Genomic DNA, 27,621 nt, shown 5'->3' with positions numbered 1-27,621 from the left:
AAGTCACACTGCAAGGCCAGTAAAAATGCAGGTAAGTTCCCTTCCTTTGTTCATCCAGCTGCCCCAAGTAGTATCAAAAAAATTTGGACCCCACCTTTGATATGCTTCAAACTATTTATAGTATTGATATCAAGCAAATATCGAGTCACAGCTGTCCAACATTTGCCATTCTTAATTTCATATAACTATAAGGTCACCATGGATTTACTGTATCGTCACCAGCAAAAGACCAGAGTTGCCTCATAATGGTCTATACACTTAAACATTGAAATTTATAGCTTTCAGAAAACTTATGCCCAGCTAGTGAGCTTCAACTCTTTTTATCCTATACAGCAAGAAGTTATCACTGTGCATATCTTCCATCAAACATATTAACAATGTGATTAGAAATAAAGAGACCACTTTAATTTTTGCCATAGCTACAACTGCAAATGCAGCCAGGTGTTCTGCATAAAGTAGATCTACAGTAATCTTCCCAACTGCAAATTTCATCTTGCTTCATGCATTCTGTCGGCTTTAATAGCACCTGATCTCAATTCTTTCTTTTAAATTTAACTAGCATCTCCATCCATCATTATTCAAATTAGTTTTTACTTTATTTTTAGAGTGATTCCACTTCTCACACTTTTGCATGTTGTTTCTAATGACCCTAACATAAGGATTTTAAAATTGGAAGTAAAAAAATGGCCTGCTCAACATTTATAATATTTTTTAGCTATCATGCCATGAAAAACTCCTAATTGTTTTAGCATACCAGTTTGCAATGATTTTATTTGCTATTTATCTTTTTGTGTGTGTGTGATCTGAAACCTTTCCACTGGAAATTCTGTTCCTAAAAGCCACAGCCCCCTGCCTGGTCAATCTGCAATGGTAAGAATCACAGCTTACATCCATAGCAACTATCATACCAACTATTACTGTTGTGTTTCAAGACTAAACATATTTAAGTTAGCACTGTATGTTAGCCATGGAGAGTGTGAGCGCTCAGTATTTGAAGGTGGGTTTTTTCTCACTGTTTAGCTCAAGCTAAAAGGGTTACAGTTTATGTTTTATGACTGAGTCAAATCTAACAAAGCTTCAAACTACTCACATATGCCCAGTCTTACAAGGATGTCATAAAAGGTTTAAAGACACTGCTTTGAACAGGGGTTGGACCAGATGACCTCCAAAAGTCCCTTCCAACATAAATTATTCAGTGATTCTAAGACAAAACACACTCTGGTTTCCAAAGCCTTCAAAAAGGACCCACACCTTTAGGCTTTATTCCTCTGAATTTTCAGGAGGTCAGCTGCCGGCAGAAATCGGGCATTAGCAATTCCTTTGAAGTCAACGGAAATGACAGCCCCTCATCCCTTCAGTGGGTTTTGGCTTAGAGATTTTAGTGTGACTACTAACATGCAGACAGACTTTGGTGTAAAAATTCTGGTGTAACTTCTCTTACTCTATCCCTCTCATCCCAGCATGCATTCACGCATACAGTCTCCATCACCAAACCAGACGTGCTTTTTCACCCTGTTGATCTGCCCTACAAACACTACTTCCTTTTACTCTAACAAGCAGAATCAGAGCACAGGAACATGACAAGCACCCTTAAAGGCTGACGGCTTATGTCGACAACACTCCACGTTCCTATCCACCTACAAAGCCAAGAGTTACTCATCATGGGATAATCTCAAAGCTATATACCCTCCTGGAAAAGAGCCTCTACACCCTACTAATTACAGTTTTATCAGGAGGCTGTGAATACTTTTACTCAGAACTAGCACAAATATTGATCTCTTTAAATGTAAAAGACAGAGGAGCTCCCCCTGCTTTTCAACATACAACATTGGCTGTCGTGAAGCTTTATATTAAAGCCAGATATGTAAGGGAAAATGAGATAACAAGCAGTTTCAGCATTGTTAATTCCATGGCTAGGCTGCATAAAGTCCGAGCTGATCATTCCAAATTAACTTACCTTACTGCAACAGCAGCGTATGATAGTTAATACAGCACATCAAGCAGGAGGAGTCCTTCCTGATACCTTTTAACTGATATGCCAATATGTAATTAACTTAAATGAAATCTGTTTGCAAGTCTCAAAGCACAGTATGTATTTCCAAAGTATTTTTGCAATTACAGTGCACAAATAACACATTCTAGTTCAATTTCCACTGCCATCCTTTTACCAGCTTTCTGTATGGAAATTCCATCCAGAGTGAACACTGCTCCATGCTGGCCACAGCACAATACCCTCACGGTTACTACTGCGTGTAGCTGCAAAGGATGGAGATCGAGACCAACAGAGAGATGGGAGATGTCTATTCAAAGTAATTCTAGCATTAATAGAGGCAACAAAGGATCCTCTCTCTCTGGACTTGCTAGGATCTACATCACTGAGACAAAGAGTATGTTGCCAACTTCTCAGACAAATTGCTCCCATGAAAGACGTTGCTGCTTTGGAAACTCCACAGGAGAATGTAGTTAATCTCTGGCTCTCACTTAGGGGTTGTTTATTTGCTCAAAACAGGACTTAATGTGGCAAGCGTGAGCAAGCTTGCGCTTTAGGAGGAGCTGGGAAAAGTTAACAGGTTTCCTCCTATTTCTTTGATTTTGTTCTTTATTTGTTACAAAACACCTAAAAGAACAACTTCCTTCATTTGTTACTTATAATTGTTCCATCTGTTGTGACACACGAAATAAAATTTAAAAAGAAATTGAAAAGTTCCATTCTGCTGCTGCTTCTGTAAGTATTCCAGGCTAGACAGAAAAAATATAGTGTAGCTTCTTGCAGCTAAATTGCTCTGAATCGCAGAAGGAGGAGGGACTTCGTATCAGATGATGCAAGTTTTTATCACTGGCACTGTTACTGATTGCCTTTATGGCTTCATTTTTATTTCTGTACTTAGTTCTCTTATTTATAAAATGAGAATACCACCCTTAGAGGTCTAGCTCAAGTGTGTGTAAAAGTAGTTAGAAACCAAATTTACTTTGATTTTGATTGCAGCTAATGATTTTTTAAAATATGGTACTTTCCACCTTCCTGAAAGAATTAAGAGTGAAGAAGCTACGAAGCATGGATGGTGCTAAAGTTCTGTGTATGCACCAGACCCCAAACATAATTCGCTCCTGAGTGTACTACAAAATCAAATAGTCTTCTGACCATACTGTGAAATTGTAATGTTCTAACATCATGTTTGATTTACTTATTTAATAATAATGCAATCAACAGACAAACAAACTGTTACTGTTTGTGTTGTTTCCAGGAGAGGAAGCACAGGAAATAATTGCCAATGATCTCATTGGTCGTGTTTAGTTACAGCCCTTCAGATATAGCCCTAAACATTCTTCAGAGACAGTACCTGACCATAGTTTTGGTCATTATCTATGAGTGGGGGAAGATCCTATACACCTAAAAGAAGTTCTGGAACAAGTTTTCAAACCCCAGTTTTTGAATCAATGAAGATAATAATAATTAAAAAAAACAAACAGTAAAACAACACAATACGGATCTGGGAAAAGTTTCGAGTGCTTTCTTTGTATTTTCAGTGCACAATTAATGCCATGCAGAACTTCCTCTGCAGCTGGGATACACTGTGACATCTCTGAAGGGGTAATCATGGGAACTGAGGTTTTTATTAAGTCTGTTTAAGAAGTATTGTAATGAAACAAGAAAATGTAAAGGTTGAAGGATCTGAACATGAATTAAACATTACCCTTAACTCTGATGTAAAACAAAAATGGTTTTTCTTGCTGTTGATTTCACCTACTACTGCATGAAAGGTGAAGGCTGAACATATATCGCTCTTGGTTTTATTTGGCTGTAAGTCTCGATGAAATATATATACCTACCCACATGTACAATATTTGTTTATTAAGCTCCAGTATCAATTCATACTACTTTCATGGGGACAGCTTATACTAAAGGATGGAGGAAACTGTTCTAACTACCTCACTGCAGAATGTCCCCCTGAATGCTTCACTATTTCACAATCTTCAAGCACCCTCATAGTGACTTCATGCCTTCAAATAAGCAATTCTTTAATCCTCCCAAACACAACCACTTCCGTTGCCACTTGTCTATTTCAGACCTACACAAACAGGGGGAATTACAGCTTGTGACCTCCTGACCAGTAGGTAATGCAACATGGTCCACAATTAGGGTTTGTGTTATACCACAATACATATGCAATTACCAGCACTAACAATGTTAGTTATTCCACAGCGTTTCTGCCTGAGTGTACATTAGCTACAGCATCTTTTTGTCTGATTTATTCTTTTCCAGTTGCATAATTTTCTATTAAAATCAGACTTTCCTTCAGACATTAATGAAGTTATGTTCTCACGTAGCTGAGCTCAACTGAGAGGCACCTCAAGCTTCAGATGCTCTAGGACAGGTGAAATAGCAGTACATCAAATGGAGCTGAAATTCTTTTTAAAGTACCCCAGAAGAAACCGAGGAAGGCCAACAGAGATCCCATGAGATCTGAATGGTCAGTAGACCCAGTCACAAAGGCCAGTTCTACAACCTATGCGAGAGATCAATTCATCACAAAATGTGTGGCATTTCTAAGCCAAGGCATTCATGTTAGAGCCCTTACAGCCATTTGCCTTTAAGACTGTAGAATCATGAAACTCATGAAGGAGGAAAGGCAAGGACACCTACGGAGTCTGTAAATGACAATGGGAGGAAGCAGCCAATTAGCGTATTGGTACAGTGATCTAAATTACAGCTAAGCCTGCAGAGGCTATAAAGGATGCTATATCATAAGTCATTAATGACTTATGGGCATAGGAAGAAGACAGCCTGGTAAAAATCCTGAGAGGCAATAGCCGGGATGTACCGAGATGATACAAAAAACACAAGATAAATTGCATCCACATCTTGCTTCAATAGCGTGCTTCTCAGCAGAAGAGACTCCCTTTGCCCTTCCTTTCTCTCTCCTCGACACTTCTAAATGTCCTACAGCTTTGTAACCCCCTGGGAGCCCTGTGTTACACAGCTCCCTCTGCCATCCCTAAGGCAGATGCTATTCCCTTCACACATCCATCAAAACCATGCCTGCAGGGAAATGCTTCTGAGGGACAGGCAGCACTTTCCAGCTTTTCTTGGAGCTAGCAACTGGCTCTGCAGCAAGAATATATTCTTTTGATTAAGAGAAAAACTCTGGTACTGAGCTGACCAGGTTTTGATTTGTTCCTCTGGTGTATCATTATAGCTGGAGATAGGCAACTATTTCAAAGAGGCATAGAAACAATTATGTGCTTGGTATGTGAGTCCCAGAAGCATCTATTGCTATAATTTTCTTTGTCACACATCAGCTTTTACTGTAATGAGACCTTGAGTTGGGGGGGGGGGGGGGGGGAAGGAAAAAAATCAATAAGGGTCATTGAAACTCTGCTATGGGCAGATGAACTACCAGATTTCACTGGCAGCAGGTGTCATACCAATTAAACAATAAAACACTACCTAGTAAACCCAATCTGTAGTCAACACAATGGTCACTGTTCTGCTTACACTTAATTCTATGAAATCACTCATTTTCATCTGTGACTTTCAGAATATATATTTTACCTGAAACACAGTTAAGGTGGCTGTGCACACGGGTAGGACTCTGCAATCAGTAGCAGTGAATCACTAGGTACTGGAAGAGAGAGAATTATGGTCAAAAGTGGAAAATAAAGACCATGGATTTGTAGGGACTATTTTATTCTTGCTAAGCCCCCTCCATGTTTCAGTAGATCCACTTGAATTCCCCCTGAGTTCCAGATCTTCAATCCAAAAAAATATCACTGTGGAACCCCTACAACTCTCCAGCAGATGATCCCTTCAAAGTATGATACACTTATTGCCCAGTCACTAAATCCAACCATACTATTCATGCAAGCACTAATACATGCAATTGCCATACACATAAACCTCTCTCGTCCATTATATTGTAACACTGAGGCACCAGGACAATATGAAGAATTTCAATTACATTTCTAGGTACATGGAGTGACAATGAAAGCATTGGCATACCATTCCAGTGATTCACAAGTAGGATCTAGCACTTCTGATGGTAAAGGCTGACAACTGTTGTACATGTGGTATCAGGAAGGGTGAAGGAAGAAGTCGACTACAGGCTGATTCCAGCAATAAAAAAGCGGGGACCTGTATTTCATTCCATTTTTAAAAAGACATTGGCAGGAAATTCCGATTAAAAGCTCCAGATTTTACCTTCTTGCAAATATTTTCTTCTCATAAAACCCATGTCTACATTCACCACTGAGAAATTAATAAAAAGCAATTCTAAAGAACACAGAGATATACACGAAGCCCCTGCATGCCCTCTGCACTCACATCAATGCTGTTTTCTGGAGGGCAGTCTCTGCCCGTGCTCAAGCCTCCTGGAAGCTGTACAGCCATAACTATGAATCCACGCTAAAGCTCGGGTTCAGCTACACTCAGGAAGTTGCATTAGCAAGGCTCAGTGCCATGCTAAACATGTCTGCAAAGATTCCAGACAGCAACTGGTGCCACCCAGCTGGCTTCGCCATAAAACCAACATATAGACTTGCCTTAAGGAGCCTGTGCAGCAAGCACTATGCTACTATGTTATAGATTATGACCATGCACAAAACAAGCTACAAATAAAAGCCATGTTAATTTTGAGTCCCATGCTTGTTTCAGCAGAACATCAGTATACGACTAATTTCAGGCTCTACTGGAAATGCAGGAAAATCACAAGCCCTTCTGACAAGCAGAACAAAGCAGAGGCTTGGCCCTCCAAAGAGGTTCTGAATATGCATGTTTCAAGGGACTCCACAAGGAAATAAGGTATCAACACATGGAGAATTCTTCTCAAAAATTATGTCTGAAATGGTATGGAGGAAAAGTTTGAGAGTTAAAAAATAATGGGAAGTAAGATAACTTAAGTGAATGATAACATTCTTACACTTACAAGGTATCTTCATTCCAGAGGATCCAAATATAAACAACTTGTGATCTACAAAAAGCAAGAACGTAGACACTGTCTTGTTAAAGTGATCGCAGCAAGCTAATACTTTGGGCAGCATTATCTGAGCTGGAGATGAAGTAAAGCTGTAGGTTTCCACTAACACCAGCTTCACTCTATGCAAAACTGCCGCCAACAGTATCAGGAAGACAACTAAATAAGAGATTTCCCACCCCGTAAAAGAATCAGGGTTACTGGCAGAGTAGCTCTGTGAGGATTATTTGCAGAATTCATGTCTGTCTCTCATTTCAATACTGTAAGTTTAAAATCAACCTGGTTTTTATGGGACCTGGGGCTTTTCATGCGTTTCTGCATAAAATATATAGAGAGGAAGAGATCAGATACTGGAAGGATAACAATGCTTTTTTTTTTTACTGAGGAACTGACTGACTATTTCTGTTAGTACAGTAACAGAGGTGCATTATATACCACTGTCCATTTACCTACTTTCTAACTACAGTATTCAACCACGTATTAAAAAAAAAAAAAGTGCAGGTAAGCCAGGTAAGCACAATTTTCTAATACTCAAATGAGTATATTAACTGAGTGAAATCATTCTTATCTCCCTGTATGCATAAGGTGAATAAGAGCCAGAAATTTACCTTGTACTAGAAAAGTAACTCCTCATTCTGTGAAATAGCTTCTTCTAAATGCAAGTGAAGGGTAAGGCAATAATCAGGAATTCATCTGAAATGCTAGCTATGTTACAGTCAGTGATGCTACAGTAGATTTTGAAAGAGAAGACATATCAAGCCTAACGTCACAAACAAATCCCAACATAGATAATTATATAGCAACTACGTCACGTACTCAATGGTAGTCAACCCTCAATGACTGCCAGTGGGCACTGAACCTTCATCTTTAGCATCAAAGCACCAACGCTGGTTCACTTGAGTTAAACGAGTAATTCTTTTTGCTGGAACTGGTAGCAGTCTCTCCTTTGCTAGTCAGATGAGCCAACTGAGACATCACAAGGCAGGCTTCACCAGCATGTTACACCTCTAGTAGTTCCAACTGTGAAGAGCATCCTTGTTTCCTGCCCTAAGCTACAGAGCAGTCCTGCTGTTAAACAGCTTCTATGTTTCACCCAAAGCTGGTTGCGCTTCAGCTGCAAATCAATGGTTGCTCTGCATGTTTTATGTACCACAGGGATTTAAAAAAAAAAAAAAGCAAGCAAAAAAAAGAAAAAAATTACAGAAATTGATTCAGTACCCTAGTCAAATTTTGCCAATAAAAAGTTGTGTTTCCCCATTTAATTATGCTTACTATGAAAGGACTAGTTTCCTGCAATGCTACTAATGTAACCTACCAGCAGCACTCCAGTAAATTCTACACCACCTGGATGGCTACAACACAAAAGTAAGGTTATAAACATTTCTGTATTTTATATGCTGATTAAACTCTAATTACAATTATTTTTTACAGTTGCCATTAAAGGTTGGATTTTTATAAGCCAAGAATTCTCACGTCATAGGTCACAGTCACTCAGTAAATTATAGGATAAGCACCTTAAGTGATTATGCATGCATGCAAATGTCCATATTATTTTCAAAGATATTGGTGCAATTAATCAGACTAATATAATTTGAATCCCTTTAAAATGTAGTGACTGCAATACTTCAGATTTTGAGGCAGGAATTTGTCTGTCGAACTTAATTTAACCTGTATGCACACATTTACACACAATATAGACACTACGTATTTCTCATATTCATAAATAGTCCAGTGAGAGAGTCTTAAATGATAGTATTTTTTACTAAATGATTTGACAATCAGGTATTTACATGAAACCAAGATTAGGATATAAACCTTTAAAAATGTTGCATGATTACTCATTTTAAATCAAATGCTGCAGTCAGAAATCAGATAGGTGACTGTATCAGAAAAAATATTTTCACAATTACAATTTATCAAATATCTCTTAGGTCACTAGGATTTACATTCATTTGTTCATTTCCCAGATTAGATGCATAATTATTTCTTAGCTCTTTTAAAAAATATATTTTAGATCATATGAGTAGAAGAAATGAAGACTACTCTGCAACAAAGAAGGAACTGCAGGAAGGCAACAACAAGAAATGGAAGGAAATATGCAGGTAATCCAAGCCCTTAAGGCAATGATCACTGCTTACCTTAAGAGCTGTCTGCCAATGATAATGTCCTAACAGGTTACATCCGTGTACCCGCGTATGGAACCGGTGAAAGTTCCCTAAAAATGAAGTTACTATTTCAGTAACAGAAATAGAGGGCACGGAACTACAAGTCATACATCCAGCTCAGCACTTTGCAGGCAGAGGTCCCAAGCCACCAGCCCTGTGCCCCACCACTCCACAGATGACTGGGAACACCCTGGCCTTAGGTAAATAAAGACTGTCTAAGAGGGAATGGCTTTCGTGACCAAGGGATTTTCCTGAAGTAGGGATTTTTCTTCACAACAGTGAGTGGATTGATTATGCTAAAAATGTAACACCAGTTTGGTTATTATGAACCTGTCTCTAAGTCAATCTTTAAAGGAGTTTGCAGTATCAACCTCCAGTACTTTTATTCTCTTATAATCTCTTCAGTACACTTTCTTGCCATTCTTGGCATACCTAGTATTATCCAACAGGATCACAATGTCTGTATATAGATCATTCTCTAAAAGTTATGAGCTCCAGAATAAATTATTCTGTAACAGAATTAGCTATTGCAGCCTAAATAGGACACTAATCTTAATTGAATAAAACCTGTGTAAAGAATAAATTTACACTGTCCCAAGTGGCTCAGAAGCACTGCATCCCAGACACTCAAGTTTGGCAAGTAGCCACCAAATCCACCACTGCTACAGAAGAATTTGTACAACAGTAATAAAGCATCTAAAGATACAAATACGCAGGTTCTGGAATTTACTAAAAGACCCAATACAGAGCTGCTCCCCATTCTCTAAGTCAATGAGCATTAGACTCCTAATTTACATCAGTGGCTTGAAAAATCTCACTGGACACCTACCTGTGTCTTTCAATCCCTAAACATCCTTGCAAATCCAGCTCATCCTTTTGTATCCTGGCTTTCCAGTGATGGTGCTACTTTACAGGGTATTTTCCCTCCACCCTGTATTACTGCTGCCTGACAAAAAGCCATTAACATCTAATATCCACTACCCTGCCCTCATTGTAATAGGTTTGTACTGAGGCTTTGGCTTCTGCAGATGAACTTCACCAACGTCCATACTCCAGGATGCCTTACAGCATGTAGTTTTTCAGCCATCAACCCTGTCATAAGGATTATACAGGACTTGGACCTCCAGTGGACTTTGGATGAAAAAGAAAAAACCCCAAACCACACCCACTCATGACAAATCCCATACTAGATTTTCAGTAATGTTGCCAGATATTAGTAAAGGCAGTATAACAACTGGACCACAACTGCACGGAACACAGAATTCATCAATTGCTGTATGCAGGTTCAAGAATGGGTAGCAGCCTTTACAAATTAGAGGACAAGCTAAATCTTGTTTAAAAGGGCTCTTTACACATGTTAAAAACCTGTGCCTAGTATCTGCAATACATTGTTAGCAGTAGTTCTTTTCCTAGTGCATCTGGTTTAGATGTAGTACACCAGAAAGAAAAGATCATTTTCAAGAATGGAGTTTCAGCATATGGTTCGCACAGCCGTCACGTTCAGCAGCATCTCATGCTGTTGTACTACATACTGGAGACCAGAAGTCCACACCCAACCACAAGCTGAACAAGAGGAATATAGAAGCTTTCTGAAACAAATACTGGTTTAGAAAACCTGCACATTCATTTTTTCATTTGTCATCTCTACATATTTACACAAAAATGGTATATACATGGTTCCATGTACCTGTTAGAATTAAATAAAGAAAAAAAAAATCTTCAAGTGGAGTTGACACCAGAACGTCACAGGCCTTATACCAGCCTTATTTAACAATTACATTTAGAAATTGATGAAAAAAACCTCACCAGAGCCACAAGCTCAGTAGCTATAGCAACATGCTTAGCTTCTCAGAAGAATCAAATAAGATAACCTGCCCTAAAATAGATGCAAAATAGCTGTCATTGCACATGTGTAGTTTCAGAGACAGAACATAACCATAAAAATAAAATTGTTTTGAATGCACAATGCTCCCTTGTACAGAACTGAAAAAGCTACCCTACAGGCAGTGGGTGAGAACTGAGTTTAATTCCTTTACTCTCAGTGTTTTAAAAGCCAAATAGTTTATCTCAAAGCTTAATTTGCCTTTTAACAAATTAGACTTCACTGGAAATCATTATCTGTTTTTCCCCCTTCTTGTTACAATTCAAAGGCAGCATCTTTTAAAGAGCAAAAATGAACCGTTTTCCCCTCATTACACAGAGAGTAGAAAGTCATCCCAAGTTCACATTACTTCAGAAGGTAATTTCTGTTCATCAGAACAATTTGGTATGTGTTCATTCCTTCACATCCAGTTTTGCAGGCTAATTTCCTCAAGTATTTAGACTTAATTTGGTTTGTAGCCATTAACTATGATCATGTTACAAAAATTGCATGTTTCTTTAAGTTAGTATTCCATGTCAGTACTGCTAAAAATATTCTCTGGTTGTATCCTTGTTAGGCTGTGTGATCATATAATCCTCATAAAGCATTACACCAAGAAAAACAAACCCCAGCAGTTCCCTGAACCCTTATCGGCCATTGATCTGATCCACGTTCTGGAGTCCAGGAGAAGCTGGACTTGCTCAGGCATTCCCCTTCTGCAGGAGAAGAGAAGGTAGCTTGTCTCTGCCCTCCATCGAAGGCGTGTTTCAGAGCAGCAGCTGAAGCTCCGTAGGAAGGCTACCAACAGCAGCCGCATCCCAAATCCTCAGATGGGTGACAACTGGCCTAAGCTGCACCACTGGGCCTCCTCGCTGCAAACAGCCCGGCTTATATCAACCGCTCTTTTTACAACACAAAGAGCGACTGCTTCAGAATTACTGAAGTACGATATGTAGGAGAAGAGCAGCTACCGGCACATCGTCAGAAACCACCTCTGGAGCACAGCTACTCTTTATGAGCTAGGACAAAAGCTATCCTGCCTCTTCCCAAGGACCCCGCTCCCCTTCCGCACGTCGGCTAGCGGTGCGCCTCACAGAACCCCACTCTTCAACGACTTTCTCCAGCCGCTTTCTGGGAACAACGCTGCTCCTGTTTGTTTGTCTGGAATTTTTGGGTTTTTTTTTTTTTTTTTTTAAACCTCCCTGTGCTACAATTAAGACGGCAAAAAAGAGATGGCACAGATGTTAGTTTTGCACTGCAAGGGGCCAAGTCAAGTCAATTAACAAGAAAGTATTACTACTGCAAGCCAGTCTTTAATTTGTGGCCTTATTCACAGAAGAAAAAGGAGTTACAAACAAGTCAACTAGCAACAAAAATGTCAGTGCTAACTCAGAATTTGAGCTTAACAAAAAACCTCACATAACAGCAAACCAACATATTTTAGGAGAACTAAAATAAACAGAAGCATTCTATTTCTTTAAACAAAAAGTTTTTAAAGTGTAAACAGTGGCTTCTTGTGAAGGGCTCTTCCCTTATTCTGCTTATTCTGCTTGTGTTCATAGACGAGTAGAATACTGATTCTGCAAACGTAGCTTTCTCCTGAATTATAAGTATGATAATCCTTATCTACATCTACCTTTGTAAAAGCTTATAGATACTATGCGCATAACTTAAGAATTAAAACAATTAATAAGTGAGCGTAGGTTACACGGAATGCTCTACCCATTCTGGTAAGCACATAGATTCATTTTTTGTTTTCAGAGTGATACATCTCTCATTTTCTCAGACACAAAGTAGAAGTTTTATCTGAAAAAGAACATTTGTTTGTTTCTTTAAATCTGATTGTAGGTAAGAGCAGAGCATACATCAAGCTCAAAATAAAAATTCTCTAACTGGAAATAGAGTGGCAGTAATTATTTTTTCTGAATAGCTTTTCCTTCAGCTTTAAAGAAGTACCAAAACTATTGTTCCATTGCTGTAAAGTAATAGATTTACACATATCAAGCAATAACTTACATAGGCATTATGGAATTCCAGAACAAGCATATCATGGAGCATGTTTACAGCATGACACTCGGAAATTTAAATCTGAAAATCCCATGCCTTTAATAGAAGCAGTGTAGCTCACTCCACAAATTTAACTTACCACTCTGAATTTCAAGATTAGCAGTATTTAGTTTAAAAACCATAAATTTAAGAAGTTGTTAATTTATCTGCCATATCTACTTAGACTTGCTCAATCCTTGACACTCAGGGTACAATCCTATAATATGGAAATACAAAATAATGTAGTAAACACTGTTTCATTCCTTCAGAAACAAAGAGCAGAGAACAGCCAAGCAAAGACTAGAAGTAACTAGCACTATAATAGGTCATTTCACTCCACTGGTAGGAGTTTGGGCTTAATTACTCAGCAGTTTGGATTCCAGTGTGTAGTTTTCCTTTCAGTAAAGCAGCATACATCACTACACTTCAATCCCTGACAGCTAGAAAAGAAGGGACACTTAGTCGCTGCTGCAATATAAGCCACATACATACCCTGTAACTTACGTTCTGGAGTCCTCATCCCATCTTGAATTTGACTAAATGCTTTCATTTGGTTCATCCAGTTTAAAGAATCACAGCAAAGTTTATTGTTCATTTGGACAGCTCATTTTATAATGCTAGACAAACACCGGGGCAGGGACACAAATCTGTTAATCAGCAAGGAGGAAACTATGTTCAATTACCTGCAACTACCGCTCTCCATGCCCAAACTTGTTTAACCCAACTACTCCAGTTTGATCAGCTGGCTGTTAAAAGAAACGTTTAATAGTGCCGACTGGCAGCATTGCCACTGTAAAATTGGTGGTTAATGCTAACTATAAATTAGGCAAAGACCTTTTTAAAGTCACCATTGATTTTTAGTTACAAAATTAATTTATCTGGACTGAAAGTAAGCCATAAAGTTCCACAACTGTACTGCCAACAATGGGAACTAGCCACGTCTTAGCAGAGTAGTCCCAACCCTTGCAGAATTCCAGGGGAAGCAAACAGGTTCAGATTTAATGTTGAATACCTCTCTGTCAGCAAGAGTTCAGAAAACCCCCTGTTTATAATGGACCATTATCTTCTGAGGATGTATCATTGCTACAATCTGTCTGCTAGCATCAGCCATGAACATGGTCTCTATTTTGATAGAAATCCAGTACTCTCAAAAGAGGCCTTTTCCGGCTTGGCTCTGTTATGTCTTTAACAGAGAAATATATTGAAACTCTCGGGGAGCTGCTTGGCCCATGATTTGTCTAACAGAAGTAGGTTAGACACTTTGAACCACACATATAGCGGATCTGACATTTCCATCAGCATCAGTGTTTGGTTACGTGCTGTACATACACCGCTCATATCAACGCACATGTGGAAAATCCAGTGTGCTCTGACAAAGCATTGGGTATTGGGAAAGAAGGTGAAGCACATATGTAAGAGCAGTAGACATGTTTAGCATTTCCAAATGTCAGGAAGTCCACAAATAGAGATGCAAAATCCTCTTTAAGAAAGACTTACCATGATTTTAATTAGGTATTTGTTGAAAGTGAATAATGCTGATAACTGCAGTATTTGAGCATTTTCATGCAACAGTCAGCAAAAACTGTCCTATTTTCATAATGCACAAAGAAATAAGAGAGTTAATTTTATTATCAAGGTTAATATACACTTTCTGCTATACGCAACAGTAACACCGAGATCAAAATATAAAAAGGTGGGATATGATTAAAAAGATTTTGGTTTTTTGGTTTTTTTTCAGGAGTTGGAGGTGGCACATGTTATCCAAGACTTATGTAAGTAGTCTCATGTGACTCCTTGGCTGTTGCAGAAAAACCCTGCAACCAAATCTGCTCCTGGATAGCTTCAAACATTAGCTCTGTGTTTGAAAGTTCTCGACTACACATCAAATACAACAGATTTAATTTAATCAGCACCGAGTGAATGCAGGAAGTAACTTCTTTTCCCACTCAGATTCCAACCATATCTTTGAAGCTCCCTTCTCTTTAAAAGAAGCATTAGGTTTCAGTGACCTGCGCTTTGGGAAAATTGTGGGCGGGTTTCCAGTTAAAAACGTGAATCGTTTCAAAGCATTTACCAGTTTACTTTCCACTTCAGTTTTCCCAGGGGGATGAGAAAAGGTGATTTTCAAGACAAAGCTATGCATCAATAATACTAAACGGTTTCAGCATCTTAAACTGTGGTGATGTTTCAGCTGAATTAAGGATGCATAGCTATAAAGTTTTAAAGGTCTTTAAAGACCCTTGTGTAATCTTCAAAGACCTTTGTGTCCAGAATTCCTACGGACTTTAGCAAGTCATGATTTGGCTCTTCAGTTTTCTGTAAGTAGCTTTATAGGAAACAAATTATTTATACGAGTCTCAGGAGCATTGGTGAAAAAAGTATCAATCTTGATCAAATATGTTTTTTCCATCCCTCACTTAACACCTCTCAATCAATATCAGCAGAATTGCAATTTATCTCATTTCGTGTCAGTCACTCTAAGTATTATTCAAAGATTTTTCTCAGATATATGTCCTCAAGTGGGAATCTGGGCAAGGAAGTCTTTGGGAATTTTTTTTTTTTTTAATGTCAAAAAACAATGAATGACAAGAACTCACGCTCATGATTGATTTTAATACCCCTAATACAAGGATGACAAAAAAATATATACATATATTCTTGACCCCCTTCAAATAGATTTTTTTTTTTTTCCCCCTGGTAGATTTCGTATACATAACATTTAAAAGGGAAAGAGAATCAACTGTTTAAAAGATAATAGAATCAACTATTAGAATGAAAAGAGACTATCATGTAGTCTATTAGCTCCCAGTATTTCATAAACTGCTAAGCTCAGCTCCCAGTGTAGTCAATCAGGAGCTGGTGGAAGGCCAGGACTTACGTAAAGTTGATAAGGGGGATTCAGACCAGAATGTGGAATGTCTCATCAAAGTTACTGTCCTTGGGAAGCAAAACACATCCTAGAGAAATATGTAAGCTAATTAAGATGTTTTGGGAACAATCTGAAGCTGCTAGCAGAAGTGTGATAAGAAGCACCCTCACGCAAACTGTCCTCATGATAATACTAAAAGTCCCACCCCTTGAGCTGGAGACCTCGGCCCAAGCGGAGACCCCTCACCTTTCAGCATGTGTAGAATATTAAAGTAATACTGTAGCTTTAAGAATAAGATGAGAAAATGTAGACCAATAGAAAACTGCTTTATGTAATTACTTATGCATATATATAACTAGACTGTGTAAATACTGCACCTGTATGAACAAGCGGGGGTCTAGCTTTGTGGAGCTACCACCTAGCAGCTGGCTTGTGCAAAACTTGAAATAAACTGATATCTCGGCTCTGTATGCGTATTGGGTGTTGCACACCAGGTAACGAACTCCGTTTGTGAGACAACACCAGCACTGGAGAAGTTCTTATAAAAAAGGAAGGGGGAAGAAGAAGCGAGTGAAAACTCTAACCACACTTTTTCTAGGAGCAGACTGAATTTGTCAGCTGGAGAAAATGGTTCTTCAATTGTAAACAAGCAAAACTAAAACAAGTTTGAAGAAAAATAACAAAGCCAGGCTTAATAACTCAGAAGTTGCTCATCCTCTGTATTCTTCAGTATAAGTTTAAGCAAAAGACAAATGCAAACACTGTGCTGAGCCCTATTCACTTAATCTCTCTCCAGTGCAAGATCCAATGAAGACATCAAATGATATCTGATCTCTAGCAATAGCTAAGAAAATGAGACATAACAAATAAGACAGTTACATTAGCAGAACTGTAAACTGAATTTTTAAAATCAGTTATCACATGGGGACAGGCATGGACCATGAGGAAGGCTCTATAGAAACGTATACTAAGCAGGACCCCTCTTTCAAGTAAGCTCTTTTGTTTATGGTGTTTTGGGGGCAGGGAAAAAGGAATAGGAACAGAACAAACTGACATTCTACTCGAGGTGTCAAAGCACATTTATGGCCTGTGTGGGGTCAAGTTCCAAAACATCAGGGAAACTGCCCTGGATCAGGTCTGTGCAGGTAGAACTTCACAGGTTAGCGTGACTCCAGTTACAGCACATTCACATTGTCTCTCCTCCTATTCTTTATCGCTCCACGAATCAGACACAGTATGTCAACAGGACACAGGCCTAGCTGGTTATCTCCATCAGCACATAAGGAATGGTCAGTAAACAGTTGCATTGCATCAGAAATGCGTAAGATACAGACCCAACTGCTGCACAGTCATGAGGAGTGAGGAAACAAATTAATTGATCTCTTGTGTAATACTTAACAAGCCTGACTGTAGTTACTAAATCATGCTATAGTTTAAACTGTCATATCCAAAGTGCAAACAACATGCACTTGTTATTTTAATACTCACAAGAAGGCGTGTGGCTGGAATATCACTGCTGCAGTAGCCAACAGCAGAAGGATGAAGATGTGTATGATATAGTCATCCCTTCTACTTAACTCGGCTGATTAACCTTTACAGATGCCTCTCAAAGTAGAGCTTCCCCATAAACCTTTTCTGTGTCAACTACGAGGTTTTGTCTTTTTCATTTTTTTCTGACCACAGATAGGTCTAACAATCTAGTGCAGCCCCTGCGATACAGCCAAGGTCACAGTGGCATGGGAATGAAGGGCAGGAACTAGCTTCCTGAGGCAGCTTCATCATCAAGGAAAACCTGGAGCACTAAAAATATGTTAAGAGAAACATTGAGATTGACTTAAGTAAAGTGTCTTAACAGTTGTCTTTATGAAAGCATGAGAATCTTCAATACTGAAGAACGGCCATGGATTTCTTCCTCAAAACCACTTTTGGTAAGCTCTGCATCTCACTGTTTAGCCCTTCTCCAAGCTACTGTTGGGATATATGTCAAAAACAGTATTCTAGATGAGCTGCCAAATGATACAGCATAGCTGCAGTAATCAGTTCTGGTTTGCCTAATTCAGTCTAACTGCAGGCTGAGGTCATGACACACTTTCAGCTGGGAGAAAAAACAAGACCAACCTGGAATTCCTGAAAGACCAATTAACCTTCCAGAGAGTCTGGCCCCAACTAAGTATAAATCAATAGAGGTTTAAAAAAGAAATATGAATGTGTAAAATGAAATCAACGCATCTTTGGAAGAGTACTGTTGAAAGAAAGTTTAAATTTTCTAAGTAAATGTACTGTTTCCATAGATCTGATAATTTTGATTTACTGTTTCCTTTACAGTTAACAGGTTTATGACAAAAAAAAAAGCTCAATTACATGAGCAAAAATGTAGCTTCTTTTGCAGATCCAGCATATATGTTCACAAAGATACTAATGACAGCCGTACAGGAACGACAGGCTGTCCATACCTAGGTACATTTGACATGACATATTTTTACAAGTTAGGAAAAATTTAAGATCATTCTTTCTAAATATAGAGCACAGACAACCAGGTACAAGGACAGTTAATTTTTTAATGTATTTTTCATATAGAGTACTTACTCTGATTGAAATCTTCACAACTAAATGAGGAAGCTATTTTCTGTGACACTTAATCTGTTTATCAGTTAAGTATGATCCTTCTTGTTAGAAACTTGACAGATAACCAGGCCCTGTAATTTTATGATCTTTACTAACATAGTCTACAGCCAGTTAAAGACAGATTATCTTATGCTTCATGTTAAAAATAGATTTGTATGATATTAATCTTTCAGTTGTGCTACACTGCAGATCTCGCTGCTGACCTTGCCATTATTACAATAACATGTCAGTCCTCTGACTTTCTCCCTGCTGAGAGTCCAACTGTGTAAACTGTTTTGTTCAAACATATTGCCGAGAGGAAAAAGGCACACTTCTCCCTCCACAAGCTAATAGGCAAAGGCACTCCAGAGCAGTTACGCAAATGTCTAAACAGTATTACTTCCAGGGACACACCGTACAGAATTAAATTTTCAGCAAATTAACATCAGGCATTGGTTGTACCTTCAGCAATTCCTACATCGTTTTTATCCTCACAGTAGGCAAGGACTTGGCATAGTCTTCTCTTCCTGTTCAATACGGCCCTCTCTCTTAGCCAAGCAGATGCATCTTCATAATAAATCAGTTTATGCTGTTAAACATATTTGTTTTGTTTTAATCAGACTACAATTTTTTCCACCAAAATCAATAGCGTAATCTTAAAGTTTAGATCAAAAGACCAACTGCAAATTCTCCAATCTCTTGCAGAATGCTGTCCATCTTCATAAAACTTTTCATTTAAAATACTATTGAGAGCGTTTTAAAATGGTTTCACAGATTATTTACCTTGGTTGCATAGACAGGGAGCAAGCAGTTTGCAAGATTCTGTCCAGAAACCACTGCTCTCAGATTAGTACCCATCAAAATTTCAAAGTTTAAGAAACCAGTTATTCAAGAAAATTATTCCAGGGTCCAGTAAACCTAAAACAGGGCTGGTTTTGGTCTAGATTTAATGTGAAATCTTCTATTGCAGGTTTTAAAAGCCTATGTATGATCTGGCTTAATCAAGTCCTCTCCTGAACAATATGGAAACGATAAAAAAGGTGTTCATACCTAGCATATGGTGCTTTCTCATTTGAGTTGCTTACAGAAAGGAATTCATACATGATTTTTATGACTCTACAGGTTTCTTAAGAGAAGTATGGGCTTGTATTTTCAATTAATTTACTGAATATGCACTATTACTATGTAAATGTAATTCTTCTCTGTAATGACTGACCAAATAAATCTTAACAGCTGAATTTGCAAATCAGTTTCTTTATGTCAACAGCTTTGTCATGTCAATAAATACAGCACTAAGCTAGGAGTAAGGATTATTAGCCATCTTCTGCTGTCACTTATGTATAGCTACATAACTTGCCCGAAAACATCAGGCAAGATTTACACTCAGCAGTCAAGAACAAAAAGGACCTAATATATCACAGCTGTCATCAGGTAAATGAGAAGAATTTAACATGTCTTGAGGAAAAGATGGGGGGGGGGGGAAAGAAGAAAGAAAAATTCCCTTTTGAATCACAGGAATATAATCTGTAATCTTAAAAGTTTACACTAAAGTAGGCAGCAAACCTTGAGAAAGTAACTTTGAATTCTGAATTAGTGAGGCGATTTCATCAAAGCTTACTATCTTTCTGCAAACTGACATAGTTAAACATAATTGCTGGCTCTCAGCTGTGCTTAAATGGATGGGTTCCAAAAGAGTGCTGTCATCCTACCAGTGAAATTAAAGCATCTCGCCTCTGGCAGCGTAGACCATTGTGATATTCATGACAAGATGTGAACTGTTTCCTCAACATCATGTAAACAGGTTTCAGCAGGGATGTGTCAGTGTCTCACACTGAAACTTAGCATCAGAACAAACTTTGCTATTTTAGTCTCCTGTAGCAAATTAAGAGTTAATACTATTGCGGAAAAAAGCCACAAAACTGAAAAATACTCCATTTTAAATAGCCTTAATCTGTCAGCAGTAGACAAAGTAAAAATTCATTTTCATCTAAAAACATCTTTCAGATTCTGTAAGTACCATACTATGTACATAAGCTATCATTCCTGTCATATCAAGAGCTGGTATTTTAATATTAATGTGATTCCTTACTTTTATGTTCCAATGGTATTGCCTTGAAGGTAGATGAAGTAAAACACACAGGTATCTTGAATAAAACCTTCTCCACAGGCAGAAGGTAGTACCATTACTTAATACATGGTTCTAAAGCAACATGCTATGTCCTACAGAGAAGAAAGATGTTGAGCCAATGCTGTAGATCTCATAGTTTATGGGTACAAAGAAAAGCTCAGCACAGTGCTTACTACACAGTGCTAGGAAACAAGTTGTCTTCCCAAGTTGCATATTATAAATATATGTGTATTTCCAAAGTTATATAATCATAGTTATAATTCTTGAATAAATGCATGCTAGAGAGGACTTGCAAGAGGGGTGCAAATCAAGTAAAAAAGATGGACACTCAGTATAAGTACTTAAGGCTTTGGGCATTTGTATCTGAAACTGAAGAAAAAGAAAGAGTATCTCAAACTTATTCTCTTTTTAGTACTTAAAGCAGCAAACCAACAGCTGTAATAAAGCAAATCTAACTTAATTTTTTTTAACCATTATAAAGGTGTACTTTAGATTGGGAAACTTTGAGCAGAGTTACACAGAAGAAAGAACAAGAAGCTGTAAAGCATGTCTGCTAAGGAGTAGAAAATGCTTTTGAAGAAACCAACCAGAGTTTCTGGGTTCTGTCTCAGATAATTCACCTTCAGATTAATGAGTGTGCCAGAAAAGATGGAGCTGCAGCAAGACACCTTCCAGGAGACTCTTCCAGGATACAATCAAATTTGGACTGGCTTATGAATACACAGAGTAAACTTATCATATGTACAACCCACACACATTACTGAAGAATTCTAATGATCTTATGCTTATGTATAGCCCTCTCCAGGAACCCAGTTGTGAGTGTTAAGGAGAAAAAACCCTAACTTTGTCTGCCAGATGGATATGACATGCCTCACCGGTACCCTGGGTGCTTCTGACAATCTGCCTGTACTGTCTACCTGCTTCTTAACAACTATTTTCTCTAAGCCAAACGCAGCCAGGTATTTAAGGTCAGCTCTCTATTTCAAAAAAGATAACTGTCCATCTGCTCAAGCAGCTGAGTAACTTGACTGTGCATTACCTGCTAGGTATCCTGTTTTGTTACAATACCAAAGAAAGAGAGAGAGAGAGGTGTCAAAAGATCTTCATTAGTGCTATTCAAACAATGCATCTGAGCAATGATGTTTACTTTCAGAATAATAATTTGAGACTGGAGAATCAGTGTTCCACTGATATCAGGAAAACTCAAAACATCATGTTCTGTAAATAAAAAAAAGAGAGACTAAATACTTAATTTCTAGTAAAGGAATATAATTTTATTTACAATCTTTATTTTTGGTCAAAAGTGATCATCAATTCAGAAGATCTGAAATATAAATTAAGTTCATTCAACACGCTAGAGCATTGCTGGAAAGAAAAGCAACACTGCTATTATTACCCTGTGCCTGACCACCCACAAATCCATGCAACTTGCAGCAATACCATATTGAATTTTGCTATCAGATCACTCTGTGTGTTTTCAGGTTAGAAGTGGCCAATTTACTTTTCTAGGATCAGAAGACACAGATAAGTGAACAGTTTCTAACACAGAGGATCGGCGCTCCTTATCACACTTACTTACACTTGCTCCCTCTATACAAATCAAAATGAAGCCATGTCAGTAGAACACTGATACGCATTGTTCACCATCAGCACTGTTTAATGATTCCACTTCAAGGTTGGCTGACAGCCATCAAGCCAAAATAGAAAACATGGTAAACATTTTTATTCTAGTAATACTATTGTGTACGTCTCTCTTCCTGGTGCACAAACATCTAACTAATTATGGCTATAGTATGCAACAACAATGAAAGACAATTTACAGAGTTATTTTATTTACCCTTAAATTCCTCAGTTTATTTGGAAAGGAAATTGGAATTGATATTTTCAGTTACATTTTCCAAAAATAGTACATTGTATCAAGTATGTTCTGTACATTTAATAAAAACATGTTCAATTTATTTTAAATTAATTCACTGTTCAGTGGCTGAAGGCCTCTTTCCAGAAAGTAGAATTGTATACATAAAATACATAACAGAAAGATTATTCTATTTATTAAGTTAAAGGTTGGGGTAACTTTTGAACATGTGTTCTAAAAAAGTATGTACCTTATAGCTATTTTTCCACTATGCACTAGAAAAGTCAAGTGCTTTGCTAAAATTGGAACTCTGTTTTCCTATCACCTATCCTATAAAAACATAATTTAAAAGAAATTAATACTTCACACCCTGTCTTTTTTCTAGCTAAAAGGAATAGAAGTAGTGCCAATATTCTTACTCTGAAGGAAAAAAAACACTTTGTTCCGTATTGTTTCATGTAACATTAAAGTATTTTACGATGTAATAATACATATGTAAGTGAAAGCAATGTGCAGTTTTAGATTGAGAACTCAGGTGATGTGGTGCAGCTTCAGTGGGACACTTAATTGCATACCTAAATCCCATCCAGTGTTAGTAGAACTAGAGTACATGCCTGAAGTTAGACATACGCTTTAACTAAAAAAGGGTATTCAAACACAAGTACAAGAATGCCAACCCCAAAATCTTTACCTATACCCTACATATACCCTCTTGTGATAGGGTCCCTTCCAATATCTGTATTGGGTAAACTGGCATAGAATTATGAAACGACACCTGAAATTTTTCATACAACTTCTCATGCTTACACAAGCACAGATCTGAAAGCAGAACTTCTTTCTTGGATCTTAACAAGACACGAAAACTATTCCCCGAAGAATTCTTGCAGCATATGGTTGGATGACTTCTCTGGCAAAACATCTTCACGCCGCTACTGTAACTTCCAGCAGAGATTTCATTCCCTTGACTAGGACACACAACCAAGCCACCGTCCTTCCTGCCCATTCAATAAAGCAATTCCTTTGCATAGTTGACCAGTCCTTACCACATTAACCGTAACCAGTAATCCTAGAGCTGGGGTCACAGCAGTAGAACGAAGCACAACTACGCAAGCATTAAGTGCAAACGTAGGCACCTGTGCATTGCACAACTGGCCCTAGCCTTAGACTAGCAAGCCTACCAGCCAACTTCTGTTGCCCGGTTTGGACAGCAACAGGCACATGTCAGTTCGAAGACAGAATAATTTCTCTCTAATTGCTACCTCCCAACGCACCATCATTGAACTTTAAACTGGAAGAGAAGATAGGAGGAAAGATTGACCAGCCACTGTTCTTGACTGGCAAGCACCAGCATAGCCTCCCAGCAATACCATGGCCCAGATCAGCCTTCCTTCCCAGCTCTGTCGCTCCTGGAGGATAACCTGCTTGACTTCCTGCAAGTAAGGAGCAGAAACATAGCATCACAGAGGCACCTACCCAGTACCATCTCCCAGCTACTAACTAGCACACAGGAAGGACACACTCCCTTAGAGGCTGGCTCCTCCAACATCTTGCTTCCATAGACTTCCCCAGCATAGTCAGAATGGACCGTAGAGAAGCGCTGTCAGGGTGAAATTATTTGCATGGCTTGGTTCGTGTTGAGAGTGGAGAGAAGGCCTAACTGCTGGTGCAAACACACCCTAAGGCTTTGTTCCTAGCACCTTGCCGTGAGCAAGAGCAAGTCCTGTCTACCAAGTAATTAATACCCTTAGGAAAACTGCAGTGGATTTCACCTCAGTTCTGCACTGTATTTCCCGCATTAACACTAACTTCTACTGACTTTCAGGGAGCAGATAAGTAGTTCCAATATTCCCGTATATGTTTGGGACAAAGAACCAATATAAAATTCTCACTCATGCCTGGCTAGACATAATTAAGAATTGCCCAGATAAACTAAGACTCAGGTCACCTACCCTAGGTAAGATGCTTTTGGATTCCAGCATTATGGAACTTCCTGCCTTAAACAGTTATAGAAAAGCCAAATGGAATTTATTTTATTTCAACTAAGTTTCACAGAAAACAACTCAAACACTCATATCTGCATTGGATTACAGCTGCTTCAAAAACTGAGGAACAGTTTGACATGTGCAATTGTATCAAATCACTCAAAGAATTTGGAGACTGTGCAGGGTGGGAGTTTTAAAAAAGGCCAAACCCTAATCTTCACTGGTTCAAGAAGTTTTCTGAGGATCCTAAATCCCATTAAGACGAGAGCAACCCAAGACCTTTTTTGTAGCTTTACATCGTCAACATAATACATACAATAAGACTAGCCCTAGACCTTAACTTGCTCTATGAGATAACAAATACAACAGTGTTAATTAGACGTTTACATAATTAGTTTACGTATAAGTGGGTTGGCACAGGCATGCTTGGGTTAGGTCTGGTCCAGTGATAGCAGACAAAGGATTAGATCATTAACAGATAACAGACTTGTACTAATGGCAAACCATATCCAGTGGATTTCTGAACAACTTCTCTGTATAACCTGCTCCTTCAGTTTAAGCGTAATATCTAGTTATATAATTACAGACTAAATTGTCAATTATTTTATTAAATATTTTATTAACAATAAATTATATAAATTATTTTATTATATATTATTATATTTATTTTTATATAAAAATAAATTTACTTATTTATATGTGAATATTTCTAACCAAAGTTGTAAACTGAAATATGTAAAGTCAGTCTTTATAAGAAGTTTTATACTCCTTAGCTTCAGTGCTAGTTAGCAATTTTGTTTGGGAAAGATCAACATGCACACAAAAAAGCCTGCAACACGTGTACAATTATGTGTCTTATTTAAAAATGTCACCTCCATTGCAGTTGTGAGCACATCCAAAGCATTTATTACATAACAAACCCCCGAGTTCTCTTACATAACAAGTCCCCGAATCCCAATCACATTAGCTACGTACTACGCATATTTTTTCCACATAACTGCACACCTGACATTTGCAAAATCTGGCTGAACATTTTTCATCCCTATTTATTTAAAAATACATACTGCTTTTCAATATTCACATTATCATTAATTTTTAAAAATACACCTCTCTGTTTCCTCACTCCCTATTTTTTTGTTATGCCTAATTAAAATTAGTTTCTAAATCTGCTGCGTAGATCATCTCATTTATGACATTCATATATACATGTTCATACGTGTATGTGATTAATGCATTCTAGAGAAAACAAAAAAAACCCTTAGCATAAAATTACTGAATCTCCTGAAACACTGTAGCCAGTTACATTTATTTTTACATATTATATATTTGTACATATGTACACACACACTTTCTCCATGGCAAAGATATCATTATAAATGAACAGTACAAAGAAACCCATCCTTTTATGCTGTGCACCTAAAACATATTGCTGTCTGCCAAATGGAACTTGGTCATTAAACACCAATTAATTTACTGTCGCTGAATTTGACTGCAGGTTGCACAGACTGCAAGTAAGCACATGTTCGTAAAAATATCACATTTACAGATAGGAAAGTTCCAGAATATATCTACATATATATTTATTATACACCAGATTTGCCGAGGAAAATGGTTTGGGGTTTATATTTAAGTTGCATAGCCATAGCTTCTAGAACAGGAAAGAATTGCCAAACTGCTCTCATTCATTTCACCTCTAACTCTTCCCCATGTGTGTATCTGTCACACATACTAAACAAGGCAAGATGTAAAGAAAATCTTTTTTGGTGGCACTTTCACTGCATTACATGACCACATACTGTCATATGGATCGCAGGCAGCAATACAATTCTCAGGTTTATAGCAAGTATGCATTCTTTAAGCTTTCACTGTTCACAACATAAGTCTAAGCTGAAAAAAAGTTGCATATATGCATCTCGTGCATTTTCTTCCAAAAGAAAAAGTGCTAAATGAATATTAAGAGCAACTATAATAACAGACACATCATGAACCAGTAGAGTTGTACCGTGAGGCTTCACTAGAACTCCGCAGCGATTGAGCCACGCAAACTAGACAGAATCATAGAATCATTTAGGTTGGAAAAGACCTTTAAGATCATCAAGTCCAACTGTAAACCTAACACTGCCAAGTCCACCACTAAACCATGTTCCTAAGTGCCACACCTGCACGTCTTTTAGATACCTCCAGGGATGTATAAATCTCTTTCCTAGACAGGAAAGAGATTTGCATGTCATCCAGAGCAGGACAGTATGTGGTTATTTTCCTCTGGCAACATCTGTTTTAATAGAGTCCAGCTGTTTTGCCCCCTTCCCCTCTCCTTCCCCCCCACCCTTTAAGGTGGGCATGTACTTTAATTCATGTTACACATAGTGGCAGACAACTACAAAACAGAAGTGGAATTGATCTTTGATCCAAAAGGTATACAGAACAAAGACGAAAGTACAACAGCACCATACAATTAACCAAATTCAAGAATAATAATTCCTACTAATAATCTGGCCTTCTTACCACACTTCTCAGCAAAGATTTAATGACTGAACTGTAGAAAGGTCTCCATAATACAAAGAATTCATTACTCTTATGGAATACCACAGCATAAAAGAAGAATCATAAATAATTAAAATTAAATTACATTTGTGAAAATAAATAGACCATAGAATATTTTGTGATGGCATGTTCTTGATTATTTATGGTGTTAGTTCACTTACTTTCTGTGAGTCTTACTTACCAGTATGAAACATCCATGTATCAAAACCTTGTGCAATTTGTCCAACAAGGGGTTTGTACTCAACAAGAGCTAGCAGTATCATTTTGCATCTTACGACTTCTCTTTCCAGAATCTAATACTCTGGCCCCAAAAAAGTAAACTTTAATGTCAACTTAAGGGCACAACCAAATCCTCAATAGCAGCTGGGATAAGAATATACACTGGCAATATTTTAAGAGAAAGAAAAATTGGTTTTGGAAACAATGTCATAAGACAAAGTCATAATCATAGCACCAGCTTCAATAACATCACAGGCACTACAAAATTGAATCTCGTGAATCACACTGTAGCTTACTGCATAATCATATCGTTATGCATCAAAATCGTGTAATATAAACTTGGGCCATAACTTAAGTCCTGCAGCAGGTCCTCTCTA

General features: G+C 38.0%; 1 protein-coding gene across 16 annotated transcripts in view; it reads right to left on the bottom strand.

The window, feature by feature from the left end:
• The window catches only part of ARVCF (ARVCF delta catenin family member), a 295,496-nt gene that overhangs the window by 215,149 nt on the left and 52,726 nt on the right, over window positions 1–27,621 (bottom strand). The window contains exon 3 of one of the 16 annotated variants that reach the window (XM_075516533.1): window positions 9,110–9,186. The exons of 14 other annotated variants lie outside the window; for them this stretch is intronic. The gene's annotated coding sequence lies outside the window, so the exon portion shown is untranslated. Of the gene's footprint in view, window positions 1–9,109; window positions 9,187–27,621 lie in introns of those variants that run through there. One more of the 16 variants, XM_075516548.1, reaches the window with a different exon arrangement.

This window comes from Mycteria americana, chromosome 13 (genome assembly GCF_035582795.1).
Source record: "Mycteria americana isolate JAX WOST 10 ecotype Jacksonville Zoo and Gardens chromosome 13, USCA_MyAme_1.0, whole genome shotgun sequence".
Taxonomy (NCBI): domain Eukaryota; kingdom Metazoa; phylum Chordata; class Aves; order Ciconiiformes; family Ciconiidae; genus Mycteria; species Mycteria americana.
The sequence above is the reverse complement of the archived record's forward strand: the minus strand, read 5'-3'. Positions and strand labels throughout refer to the sequence as shown.